Source organism: Pogonomyrmex barbatus, unplaced genomic scaffold (genome assembly GCF_055798465.1).
Source record: "Pogonomyrmex barbatus isolate J1 unplaced genomic scaffold, ASM5579846v1 scaffold7, whole genome shotgun sequence".
NCBI classification, from domain to species: Eukaryota; Metazoa; Arthropoda; class Insecta; order Hymenoptera; family Formicidae; genus Pogonomyrmex; species Pogonomyrmex barbatus.
This window is the reverse complement of record NW_028297171.1, coordinates 5,057,125-5,071,238: the sequence shown is the minus strand read 5'-3', so window position 1 is coordinate 5,071,238 and position 14,114 is coordinate 5,057,125. Positions and strand designations below refer to the sequence as shown.

General features: G+C 43.0%; 2 protein-coding genes across 2 annotated transcripts in view; one reads left to right on the top strand and one right to left on the bottom strand.

Moving 5' to 3' along the window:
• The window catches only part of LOC105432177 (uncharacterized), a 337,430-nt gene extending 326,496 nt beyond the window's left edge, over positions 1-10,934 (bottom strand). Inside the window, exons 1-2 of the mRNA XM_089083224.1 lie at positions 10,505-10,934; positions 10,287-10,325 (exon numbers count right to left, since the gene is read on the bottom strand). The gene's annotated coding sequence lies outside the window, so the exon portion shown is untranslated. The remainder of the gene's footprint in view (positions 1-10,286; positions 10,326-10,504) is intronic.
• An 832-nt stretch (positions 10,935-11,766) lies between these two features.
• LOC105427321 (uncharacterized) overlaps positions 11,767-14,114 on the top strand; it is a 345,326-nt gene continuing 342,978 nt past the window's right edge. The window contains exon 1 of the mRNA XM_089083220.1: positions 11,767-12,058. The gene's annotated coding sequence lies outside the window, so the exon portion shown is untranslated. The remainder of the gene's footprint in view (positions 12,059-14,114) is intronic.

Below are 14,114 nucleotides of genomic sequence, written 5' to 3'. Positions count from 1 at the left end.
TACATATCTATATTTTCCATTATCCTCTATAGAAATGAGTAGATGACTTTATTCATCCTTTACTGGCCATGGCATGAAAGGGATGAGCGATAACGGAGAAGAGAATGCCGAAATTTTGCACCGAAAAACGCGCGACGTGAAAAATTCGCTCACGATATGAATTTGGCGAGAACGAGAGAGAGATAGAGAGAGAGAGAGAGAGAGAGAGAGAGAGAGAGAGGGGGGGGGGAGAAGTAAAGGGCGGACCCGCATATTCGCACGCAATTAAATTACCGGCGTTTTTTAATTTCCCGTAAAGAATCTCGCTACGCCGATATAGCTCCGGCCGGCCCTGGCCGTGGGCTCGTTAAAAATCGAAGCAATTTATGAACATAACGTTAAAAGCAATACCATGCAAACTTTAATCTCGAGAGCGCGTGATATATCGCCGCGAGCCGGCCGATGCAATATTTCTCGAAAGCGCGTGTGTCTCCGTTCATCTCTCTCTCTCTCTCTCTTTCTCTCTCGTTCCCAGTTATGTCTCTTGGCTCGCCGATCGTCGTCTCGCCTTCGTTCGAATTACTCGCTACGTGATGTCACTAAATTGCACGATTTGTCATCGAACTGTCAGCGCCCCGTGGGCGTTGCCAGTGCGCGAACAAAAATCCCGTAGAGTTTCGTCGCGCTGACGGAAATTAGTATCGAGGAGAAAGGAGAGGTGAGGCCTCTCTCTTCATCGTTCTTCTCGCCGTTCGCGGGATGCGCCTTGATGTATGGCATGTGTATCGGCCCGCGTGAGTGCGTGAGGAATCGTGCGTGACCGTACGTGACCGTGCGTGCACCTCGCTCGCGTGCAATGCGTGCAGCGCTTCGCGATGGCGAGGGCGAAAAATATGTTAACAAGAACCGCGGGTGAAACATGCGTAAAACGAATCGGCGAGAGAGGGGAAAGAGAGAAAAGAGAAAGAGAGACTTCCAATTCCCGCGTCCGTCGCCACGCACAGCGACACGTGAGATAAAGACATTTCTCTCCGATGAATACAACCGATGGCGTCCGGCTCGATTCAACGCGAGTGAAATCGGCATAATGTGACATGCATAGAACGCATGTTTCGTGCATTGGTTGTTTTCCGCGTCTTATTATGTTAGCTTCGGAAAAATGCGACGAGTCTTAAAGTTTGCTCAACCGACGCTAATACGTGTCATTACATGCAAATAGCTGGCCATTATAGAATTAGATATTGTAAACGCTTATTAATTTGAAAAAGATGAAAATATACAGTAACATGCATTATGCGTTTTAATCCTGTATTAAAAAAATAGTTTACCAAGTTGAATATTTAATATCCATTTCTACTAATTAGTCTCAGTTTAATTTAATTTTTTTCTCCTAATACTAAGAATTGAAAAAATAAAAAATAAGTTAAATTGTGATTAAGCTTAATTTATTTTAATAAAAATGGACATAAATAGTCCTATCATACGATCCTTTAGATGTATTATGAAATTTTAATATTTTTATATCTAGCTCAAAAGTTAACTCTATCATAAATTTTTTCAACTTTCTAACGGGGGATGCTTAACGGCTTATTCTAAGTCTGATCAATTCTGACTTTTTCTACTCTCTAAGATTTTCATTTATTAATGAACTCTTGTCTTATGCCTATAATCTCTCCTTGTGTTTTACTGCTTGTATCTCTATTTTATATCCCCTTGTGAGATTTTTCCCAGGATAATAAAAAATTGATTTCTCTTTCTTTCTCTGTTTTTTTTTCTCTTTGTATGAACATCCTGACGGAGGTTTTTGTTTTCACGGAAAGGGAAATCCTGATCAAGCAACTCCGCACTGTGTCGCAGCTATTCAGCCGATTTTATTATTTATGTGACACACTAAAGTGCAAATTACGTACTTATGCACGATCGTCCGCTTAGTAATGGCTGCTTCATTAAACTCACTTTGCTTCGTAAACGTTTGCGTTTTTGCGCTTTAACGGACGTGACCCGCAACGAGCGACAATTTCTGGGCGATTAACGGGACTTCGGGCGAGGCGGTGCAACGCCTGAAACAGTCGTAAAATTTATGTCGGGACAAGTTGCGTAAGGCCGCGAAAAATTAGTCGACCAGGTTTAATTAATAATACGCGGAAAAAAAAAAAAGATCCTTTATGCGTGCGCGCGGGCGCGCGCAATATCTCGTGAAAGTATTTCTACTTGCCTTGCGCGACTCCACGGAACCGTGAAATTCCGTTCGATTTGTTGCGACCGGCGCGCAACGGTCGATTAATATAAATTGTTACGTATTACGAGTATCTAATTGCATCGCGCGCGAGGATCGATATGTCGTAATGCTCCACGCGTGTATGAGTCAGGTCAAAATGCGCTTGTGTCCGTGCGCGGAACACTCACACGCACATACGCACACGAGCGCGCGATGGCGAGAAAGACAGAGAGCGAGAATGCGGGCAAAACCTTTCAGGCAATGATTTTAATATTGAAACATGCGTCTATCTCTCGCGCGGCTCGCGACGTAAAATATTCCGTACGCGCGCGACGTGCGGCCGCCGAAATTCGCGTAACGCATAAAAATCCCGTCTTCTTCGTCTCTTTATATTTATCTCGCCGGCTGTGCCGAGTCGCTCGTCTCTCCTCTATTCACTCTCCCGGCGGTTTCTTCCCGCGCGAAGTCTGTCATGACATTTCCAAAGGAGAACTTCCAACACTCGGGATGTCTGACCGCGTGCACTTTGCAGACTTCAGTTGCAAACACGAGGCGCTTGGCGCCGCGAAGCAGGATAGGAAGATAACGTGACACACAGGATGTAAATGGTGTTTCTTGGCGCGCAAGAAATCGCGCGGCGGCTAGAAACTTTCTCACTTCGCTCTCGGTCGCCTCGACGTTGTTGCGTTGTCTGCGCAAGAGTTGTACGTGTGTGTGTGTGTGTGTGTGTGTGTGTGTGTGTGTGTGTGTGTGTGTGTGTGTGTGTGTGTGTGTACAGATGCGCATACTCGGTACCGTGGGAGAACCGACGTGACCATTGATATTTGCGGAGACGCGCGCGACGCCAGGGTGTCACGCGATTTTTGTCAGTCGGCATGAATTTATGCATCTGCGCACGTCTACTCGCGCGCGCGCGCAATCTCTTCTCCCGGCCTGGCGATTCTTCGGATTTTCTCAGCGCGGCGTTACCGCACGACACATTGTGCCTTTTGCGCAATCCGCCTTCTGCCGTCGCAATAGACTACGCGGACGTAAATCCAACGGTCTTAACGAGACCATTAGCATACGCCGAAGCGTCAGGTCCGAGTGGTCTCGAGTAGCACGTGCAATAACAAACAAGTATAAAATAACAAACAGAGTAGTTGTAAAACGAGTAGTATAATAATAACTGTAGCGAGTATATAGTAATAATAAAGAACAATATGATGGCATGTCGATCGTTATAAAACAAGTAACGTAATAATTTCTATAGCGAATGAGATAATAACAACGACAACTGGCTTGTTATAAAACTTATTTGTTGTTATACTTGTTTACTACAAGCTACTATAAGCGTATTACTATAACTATTTATAGAGGATTATTTTTTATTAGCTTGGTAGCTCGCAATAGTTCGCAAATGCTTGGGAACGACTTGGTAGGAAAAGAGAGCTTCTTTCTATTCTGACCGGCCACTTTCCGTGGTTTGGCGAGCACTTATGTATATGATCCGCTGAGAAAGTATCTCCCAAGAAAGAATGATGGTAAATACCGTTCGAGCACGCTTCGTTAAGACTGATTTTCCCATATAGGACGCTGTACACCAATTGTCCGCACCTACTATGTCCCGCTGTGAAATTCACGAGCATATCGCGTTATATCATATTTTCCCGCATTGCGTATTAGCTTTATAACTCCTATGAATAATATCCTATGAATACGTTGCGTATTGTTACATTATTATAGACGTAATCAATAAATAGAGAAAACGAGAGAATTCTTTCCAGTTCGACGAAAACTTGGGGGTAATTTGTCTTTTCTGTTCGAGAAAGATCCGTTTCGAGAGTGTCAGAAGGATACCGACTTGCGCAAAGCGCGGAGAACTCGAGATCATCTTATAGGCGGCGGCGAGCAAACGAATCGTATTTGTCGCATAGCGGTTTCGCCACGGCCGGCTCGTTACGGAGAATACGGCGACGCACCTGCGAGGCGCGCGAGCGTGCCTTAGATGGGATAACGATCGAAATCCGCACGCGAGATCTGCGACCGTGTCCCGCAGAGAGTTCGTTAACCCAGCGGCGGTGGAGCGCGCCGCATCCCTTAAAACTCATCCTCGCCGCGTCCTTTTGTCGCCGCGGCCGCGGTGCCGTTGCCATTTGCGAACGGCAAGAGCCCGATCGGATCGCGAGCAGCAACGAGCACCACACATTCTCGCAATGGCGACGATGCGGTTCCGTTCGTGGTAACCTACAGATACAGAATATCGGTGCCTCCGCGATACCGCGTCGGCGGTGTGCCTACTGTTCTGTCACCCGCGGCACGCATCCGGCGTACCGGCGATTTCGATTACCGAGAGCAGGCGCAAATCGGGTAAACGGCGAGAGTGCTCGCGATTTCGAGGAATCAGAAGACTCTCGGAAGAAAACGAAGGGGCGTACCTCCCGAACGTAAATTCGCTCGTTCGTTTGAAATTACCGCCGCGGTAACTCAATACGCCTCGAGACTTCTCGGGCCTGAACTGAAACCCCTTCGGGGTTGCGTGAGTTCCGCCCTTTCCCCGCGCATTTCCGTACGAGTATAGCGCGTTTGTCCGTGCCATCTCTAATGAGGGCCCCGGCGTGGGTGAACGTCTGCGGAACGCCGACGATTGATAGTGCACCGGGATACGATATAGGGAAACCGGAGCAACGACGATCGGCCGCAGGAATAATGCACCGCGATATCGATCGCCCTCGAAGATCACCGGTGTCGTCGATGTTTCAGACGAAAGATCTCTTTGTTCGAACTGAATCTTAGCCGCAGTCGCGACGCTGCGATTTAGGAAAGCCGCATACCGTTCTCCCATTCGACTGCGGAACTTCCTCGTAATTCCCGTAAATCACTGAAAGTGAGCGGCCGGCAGCGACCGGACTCCGGCCAATTAATTTCCGAGGGCATGACAATTAATTAACGCGCACTCAAGAATTAACGAGAATCGCTCGCGTTTAATTCTTAGAAAAGTAGATCACCGACTTACGGATAATTCTGGGATTCTACGATTTTAAGACTCACTAGCTAATAGACTTAATTATATTGATTTTTATATGTATATAACTTTTTTGTGCAATAGTCGCTCAGTCAGAATTATGTGATTTTAATTGTGTAACATTCGAGGAGGTACTACAATATGCGCTAGATACCCAAGGGCATACCTAAGCGTCGTCACGTTGCCGTCCGGGATTCCTCACGAGATTAACTCGAGATCGGCTAACTCTCATGGCGGAAGTCGTACTCATGTCATGGTAACAGGAGCCAGGATATCTACGCGGAAGTGCAACGTCGCCGCCGTCGTGTCGCCGTACGACGCGCGCGGTAAACTCTTCTCCTCGCTCTTTCCTCTCAGAAGATCGCAAGAGTACGAGTGATGTCTCTCAAACCAGTGCTCGTATGCGATTTTCAAACAAATCAAATATGCTTACTTAAAACGTATACATATTTTAATTCCGTCGGAATCAAATAGCTGTCAATCCGATTATCCTGAGCAACGACAATTCGATCGCTGTATGACAGAAAATGTTGTCGAAGAATGAATATACAAATCTAGCGGATATTGAGTATTCGCGCGAGAATGTCGGTGCCGTCACTACCTGCGAACCATCGCTCCTGTGACGCGATGGTCTTGTTTTTGAAACGGAGACACGCTCGCCTCGTCGAGGGACATTGATTCATCCTAGTCTTCCATGCCCCCGGCGAGAGCAAACGCGTCGTGCATGTGCACATACGAGTGCACGTATGTACACGTGTGCTCGCCAGGTGTACATACAGTCGTGATCACGTACATGGTGTCTCGGATCTTTGCCGGATTATTTCTTCTACTGTTTAAATCCGCCGACGAAACTTGGAATTCGAAACTTGATACGATTGGAAGTAAAACTTTTTAATTATCGCTTCGCACTTAATCTAAATTAAATACAGATAAAAATCCAATAAATGTGCAGAGAGATGTATTTCTGTCATTTATCTGGAGATTTTATTGGACCAGATTTTTTTTTTCATTTCTATTTTTAGATAAAACAGAAAAACTATAGATGTATCAAGATGTTAGAAATTTTCTCAGCGATTTTAATTTAAGTTCCAATATGCGAAACCGAAAGAGCAACGAATCCGAGACACCATGTATATACGTATCGTCCGTGCTCCAGGCACGACCGATGATTATCTCCACGCTCGGTTTGAGCCACAAAGCACGGCAGTCCCACGCACGCCTTGTCGAGTTATTAATCGCCACATAATTCTACAATTACAAAGGTTAATCCGGCGTTTTCACGCTTTGCCCGCCGTGGGTGCTGCGACATCGGGCGGTTGGCGGAGAATAAGAAGGAGCAAGAGAGAACGACAGATAGCGAGACTAAGAGGTAGACGCAAACGTAGAGTAGTGGAGAGCGTGAAACGGAGAAAGAAAGGCCTGGCAGCCGCTCACGTTGTCGTTAACTCGATCCACTTGGCTTGTCATTTTACTTTCGATCGTAACCTTTACTCCCCGGCTTTGCACCCGATGTCGCAACTATGGTAAATCCTGTGTGTCTTATCTTCCCGATGAGATTCCCGTTCGCGCACTCGCGAACAACGAAGAAACGTTTGACGCATGATTAATTGTGTGGTTTTCTTGCCGGTAATCTTTTTTCCATGGCAATTTTCATTGGCTTTACAAAATAATTTGTCGCTTATATTTAAGAGCAAAATAAGAAAAGCTAAATGGGAGAATCTTTATCTGGGAGACTTCAAGTCATTTCTAAAAGTCTCATCGACATAACTTCATTTCACTAATAAAGTAAACAACAAAGATACACGTTTACGACTATAATATCTGTAATCGCAGATACTTCATATCGCAAGAAATTAAATACTTCAAAGCAAATTCTAAGATATGTTGGAACTTGTCTTGTCTAATATTTCGCTTTACTCAGTATTCTATGTCTCTATAAAGTATCGAATATATTAAGTCGCCTATATCGCTATGAAGTTAACTTCCTACCTCAGGAAATTAGTATATCATTCGTAAATGCTGTGACTTGAGGATTATCGTGGCCTCAGTTAGATAGGAGTATCCGGCATATTTCTAAGTCGTCTCTCTTTTCGAGACGTTACATAAATCTTTCTTATTCATCGACTATAGCGGCTATTACTCGCGGTTCTTCATGCATCGCGCGGTAGGGCCGCTCTTAAGTACGCGTTAAGAACGATCCGGTCGAAGGCGGAACGAAGGCCCCGGCACGGCTATCGGGAACGCGAGCGGCGGGACCCCGATAAGAACATCGGTTTTATCGCGTACGGTTCCTCGCCTCCCAAGAAGAAACTCGCCCCCGGGGTGTGCGCGACCATTCACGATCGGTGACACCGTAACTCGGTATTTCCGTACGTAATTCACCGTGACCAATACGTAATGCGCGCTCGAAAGCGCTCGGGCTCATTTGTTACGTAGCTTCTGTGAAAGGAAGGATACAAAAGGATTTCAAGGGAGGGAGAAAGAACGGCGAAAGAACGGTGGTGAGACAGAGAGACAGAGAGAAAAAAAGAAAGAGACGAGAGGAACGTTACAAGAAAGAAGCACGGTTCGAGCGTCGTTCTTACGGGGGGAGATGATTTAAGGCCATTACTACTCCGCGCGCGCTCCTCCGATTTGACCTCCGCAGAATTCCAACGTTAGCGGAATGTGGTGCTGCGTACGCGGATGCCGGAATCACCGCGGTTGCCTAGCAATCGCGCGACGTTAACGCGAAATTAAGACGTTTCTGGCACGCAATTTCTTCATCACGTGCATGCGCGCGAGTACGCGTACGAGATACCAGAATGCGCGCTAATCCGCGAATTGTCTTACCGAATCGACAGGTGCTCGTAAAGTCTATTTTTCTATTCGGGCTTTTAAACACACGCAGCGCGTTTCTCTCCGATACGCCGGCTTGACCGCCGCGCGCAGAAACGATATATCCATTAAAAGAAAATTATCCGAGTGCGGCATGGGCGGCATTAAAAGTAATATGCGCCTCACGCAGGTGTAATAGCGCGGTATGACGTGTTCCCTAACGAGTTTCGCCTCGTATTTATTAGCGATTAACTTAACGACACACGGGACTCCGCGTGCAACAGCATCGAGAGGGTATGACACAAAGTAGTAATGACGACAGTCCAGACCAGGATCTAATCTTTCCGAGTGTGATCTCAGCCGCGCAATTAATGACGGTCAACCGGTCGAGAATAATTTCCGTACCGATAGGCGACGTACTGGGCGTTAAGAAAATACGTGAGCGAATTTTAGAAGGGTCTCCTCTTCGTCATAACGAGCACTCGTTCCCGAAGTTTACTCGAGTACCTCGGCAACACCCAGTATACGTGCGGCGCGCCGCGTGAAACGCTCCGTGTGGAACCGTATTAGAAAATTAATACCCGGTTGAGAGTTTCCGCGTGGAAGGAGTGGTCAACGTGGAATGAAAATTTATCGTGGCTTGCTCAAGGGGCTAGCGTTTGCCTTCTCAGTCGCATAAAATTGCATAACGCGTTTCGAGAATTCCGACGATGCGGCCGTTGCAACCGCTGCGAGCGTCCATATCGTCGTCGCCGTCGTCGTCGTCGGACCCGGAGTCACCATGAGGTTCTAAGTCGGCTTTAAGGGCGCGTCGGCGTCGCACAAACGCGAGATTTATTATACAACAGACGAGAAGACCTCCCATTACATGTACTCTTTTGCGAGCGTAATTAGCTCGACACTGCCATCCCGTAGTAGTCACGGCTAATCTTGTTATCATCAAGGAATACGGAAACTTATTTACGCGTTATGCAATCACGCGAACGCATAAATATTCTAATCGGGACGATACATCGGGACGGTATTGATTACATCGACGTCGCTTAGCTGTGATTAATCAAATTTTTTTTCTATCCGTTCTCCATAAATATTACGCGCGATAAATCTACTAACTATACTCGTGTGTCAAAGATAGTACGATAAGTTTCAGATGCATGGTACAAATGTATTATATAAGAGAGAGAAAATTCTATATAAAATTATACAGTTACATTTATTTTTGAAACAATATATAATTGTTGTATAAATTATTATATTGCCGCACGATTATCTCCGTGTACGCACAAGGCAATTGTTCGGCGGAACTTGAATTGGTATTACGAATCAATGGGTTTATGCCTTGTCTCTTTTCATATCATTTCTCTTCGCGCCTGAGGGCTTATCACGGGATACGAGATACGTGAGATACGGGAATGCCTTGACGTAGGCGTGGTAGGAGGATTAGACGGTTCCGCTCCATTCTTTCATATGCTTCGTCGTTATGCGCGCGTGTTAAATTTGTTGTTCTTCAGAGAGGTTCAAGGTTAAAATTACAACTATAATTAGAAACTATATTATAGCCCATACTTATAGTCATGATCAGTATTTCATTTTATTTTATTTTAAATTGGATTAAAATCAAAGTCTCAATAATTGGATTCTTAATATGGATGGAGATAGATTACTAAAAATTCGAATAAAATTGATGTATTATAAAAAATATGATGATTATTTCTTTGAATAAACTACTTCAAATACATTATTTTATTGCAATATATTTTCTTTCTTTTTATTATTTATTATAATTTTAATATTTGTAAGATATATTTTTAAAATTTTGATGTATTATTCCCCTGCATCAATTTATAAAATCTCTTTCTCAAAAAGTATTCCCTCAATATTTTCTTTCTCTTGTATTTTCTATTACTTTCTTCTTTAGACTTGCAAGTTTATTTTATAAATTATAAATGATTATATTAGTAATTAATATTTCAATATATATTATTTATATAACATTCTAATATCAGCATTTAATTTAGATATAACATTTCTCTATTTTATAAATTTTATATGATTTGTAATGTATATGTAAATTTGTACAATATAATTATGCATAAAATTAATAAGTCGATTAATGATTACATATTTTAGGAAATATTAATTATCTACTCTATATAGGTCGTTTCAAGATAATGTATCTACGAGATGTTAATTCAATTTGTAATATTCCTCTTGTTCATAGAATCCCAATTATCCTCCAATTTAATTAAAATATAATTTGTCACTCACCGATCCGATGCGCAGCAGCGGAGTTTAGACTGCATTAATCTGTAACATACAAACGTATACAAAAATATAATATTAAAGCATCGTCAAGAATAAACAATATTACAAAAAATATTGAAAAATTCTTATATATTAATTTCCTTTCTTTAGATTTAAATTAATTGTGTAATATTCAGAAAATAATTTCACAAGTAAGAAACAGAGTATAATAAATTACTCACCCAGGGTTGCTCCGCCGGCGCCTGATGCCTCCCAGGCCTCCTCCTCCTCTCAGATTCCTTTGTAGCACACGGCACACAACACAATACAACACTCACACATACACACATACACACTCGATTAAACACTACCACTCAAGTTGAACCGCGACGCTTTATTAATGGCAAAAAGATTCGAGACTACTGCGACCAATTTTGCTTAGATACGACGCGAATCAATTTTCTCGCTGATTAAAACATGAACTCGTCCGATATTGTAAGATTGAAACTCAATATTATGTAAGCGCGATAAATCTCAAACACGCAAACACTGCGAAATACGTATTATGTATGGATATTAACAATAAACAATTAATATCACGGCTATTCATGCTAGTCGCGTAAGCTACCGTTATTTCAACTGAAATAATGGCGTCGTTCGTCTTACTCGGTCGCTTGTCGAGACGTAAATACGCGGTGGTAGATGATTCTCGAACTCATCGGGTCAAAGCGCGTCGCGTGAATAAAGACCTTGAGACCTTGTATACAATATCGCGTCGTACGAAACGAAAACAATGTTTACCTTCGCTTAGTTATATCGTCGGACGCGAACCGTGCTCTGAATGTCGTTTAGTCTGACGCGAATTACTGCGGTATGAAGTTGTCTGTGCGTGGGTCTTCCGATTCTGCCCCTCCATTTAAGGCCCTGCGCATGGAGGAAATATTAGCAATAGGAATAAATATTAAATTTTAGAAATGAAAATTCGGAATAAAGATTTAATGTAACGCACAATAGACACAAATAAATATAAGATGCCTATGTCTTAAGCGCCGTCTACAATAGAAGCAATGATGAAATTGTAAATCGTAAGAAATCGATCAATCACAATTGATTATTCGCCTCACTCTCGATTGTGATTGGTCGATTTCTTACGGTTTACAATTTATTTCACTATTTCACTCCGATTATAGAAAAGCCTTTATACTACAGATTTTGTAGTACTGGTTGTGCCTTCTGATTAAAATTGAGATTCGAATTGATAGAGCGAGAGAGCAATGTCGTATATCCTTCTTTATCGATATGCTTTCGAAAACTAAAGGATAGAAGATACGATACACATCTATTATCTCCTTCCATCTAAAGGAAAAGGCGCATTCAGTATTATAAGATCTATGCTTTATATTTGTGTCGATTGTGCATTACGTTCAATCTTTATTCTGAATTTTTAATTTAATTTTAATTTTAAATTTCCAAAATTTAATCTTTATTCCTGTTGCTAATGTTTCCTTCATGTGCGAAGGGCTTAAGATTCATCTATGGCATCAGTACGCGGATTGTCGCGAGTGGAATCGTGCGTTCGTACTTAATCTTCCGTTATGCGAAATAAAGTGCGCGTCGCGATCGTCGGGAGTGTCTTGTAAAGATTTTCGTTGCACAGTTATCGTATTTAAATACGCAATTTACGTGTGTCGTATTTACTGTCGCGAGTGTCGTGTATGTGTGAGTGCCCAAGGAATCTGGAAGAAGGAGGAGAAGGAGGAATGGGAAATATCAGGCGACAACGGTATAATCATAAAGTGAGTCATTATTATTTTATTTATCATTTATTAGTTATTGATTATTGAATTTATATAAAATAATACTGAATCAATGATTGCATTTAGAAATTATTAGCAATACTGTGCGCTGGTGACTATCATTGGTGAGAGGAGTATATTCTTTTAGAATTAACATGAATGTTATAGTCTACTCCAATCACAAGCAACAATTATTCTTTCTGAATTGTTATTATATTGTATTATATTGTATTATTGTTATTATATTGTATTTTCTGAACGTATTCAACACTTTATTTATCAATACTTAATTAATACTTTATACTTTGAATTACTTTCGACAAGATTTAGGTTATGTTTATACACTCACGCTTTGTTTTAGCGTCGCTTCGAAATAAAATTAATTATTTAAACTAAAATTAAATTAAAATTGGATCTATTGATGTATATCGTTATTCATCTTTCCTTTTGCTCTTTCCTTTTTAAAAATTATAAAATTAAAATTTATAAAAAATAAAAAATAAATTTATTAAACTTAATAAAGAGTAGAGTTACTTTATAAAATTGCTTTATCTTCTTTGGTTTATTCGCTATCAAGGTATCTCGTCAAGAATCTTAAGCGGTGAAATATCATCGAAGAAGATCGTTTTAAGTAGCGAGTGATTTAAATCGCGTCAGATAAGAGCGCTCGGAATATGTACAATTTGTTTATCGAACTCAACGAGTTCGGTCGATCTCCGCGTCTCTGCTAACGATTTTAACCGCGATTACGAACGACGATCGATCGGCATTTTACGTGTTCATGCATGCGTAAGAACACGAGGGCAGAATACGGTTACGTACATCGGCCAGATGTGTGTGTCACCGGCGAGCGAGGCGAGCGTGAGAGAGGTTCGCGAAGGCAGAACGTCGTTAGGCGCGAGCCTCGAGAGGAATCTGCGGCTCCGGAGAAACAGAAACTCCTCCGTTGTGTGGCAAATGAGTTTAACTAAACGGCTATAAACGTAAGAGAAAAACGATACGCGAGAAGTAATAATGGTATATACGCGATCTGTTCTCGGGCAAAGAGGATATTTCATCCGTCTAACGGGGAGCGGAAAGGTTGCGGAGTCATCGGGGCAGATCTCTCTCCGGTGCTCGACGACTCGTGTCGGGAGATGCGATACAATTAGCGGAGATGCGTACCGGCACGGAAGCAAGCGCATTCCCGAGCGCAGCGGATCCGTTAAGCGACACCGACTCCCCGCGAGCAAGCGCGACTTCCTCCTGAATCCCGAGTCGTCGGCCGCGGCCGTGGTCGCCGATCCAATTATCCGCGGGCGATTAAGCCCGCGGTCGATGCAAATGAACGCGAGCGGGTGCCGCCAAGGAATTCCCCTTGTCGTTAGCCCCCCACGGCGGGATTAATATCGGTTGTTAAAGCCCGCGACCCGGGAAAATCTGCCGATGACTCAGACCGCGATCATCGTGCGTGTGGAAGCTGCCTCCGAGCAACGTAATTGTCCGGATCGCGATTCTTGCCCGTGCGAACGACTCGGAAATTATCGCGGGTCGTGGACGTCACTTCTGGTTGCCTTTTAGAACCGCTTCTTAAAATCGTTGGATAGAACCACCGAGGCAATTCTTTTTCAATTTCCATTCGAGAAACCGTTTTGAAAAATCGTTATTTCCGAACTTTGCGATGCTTAAACAGCAATTTATTTAGAAAAGAGCCGGAAGAAATCTCAACGGCGTATTTCTACTTCCTTTGGTTAGACATTTATTTTGCTCCTATAAGCTAAAAGCTACGAAAGAGAATTTACAATAGTATTTAAAAAAATGTTATCTTCGTAACGTGATAAAGAACCACGTTTAAGTTGTGACCACATGAAAAATTTGGCGGCAGATGAAAGTACACGTACCGTCATTCCGATTATAGAGTGAGAACGAAAAGATCGAGATTCCACCACGATGCGAGAGAGAAAGAGGTAGGGTCACTTCTCAAGTTATATGCGCTATCAGACGCGTCTTCCGCTATGGTCAACAACCTCCTTACCTCGCTCTGGCCTTTATCCCGCTTTATAATAATGCAGTCGAG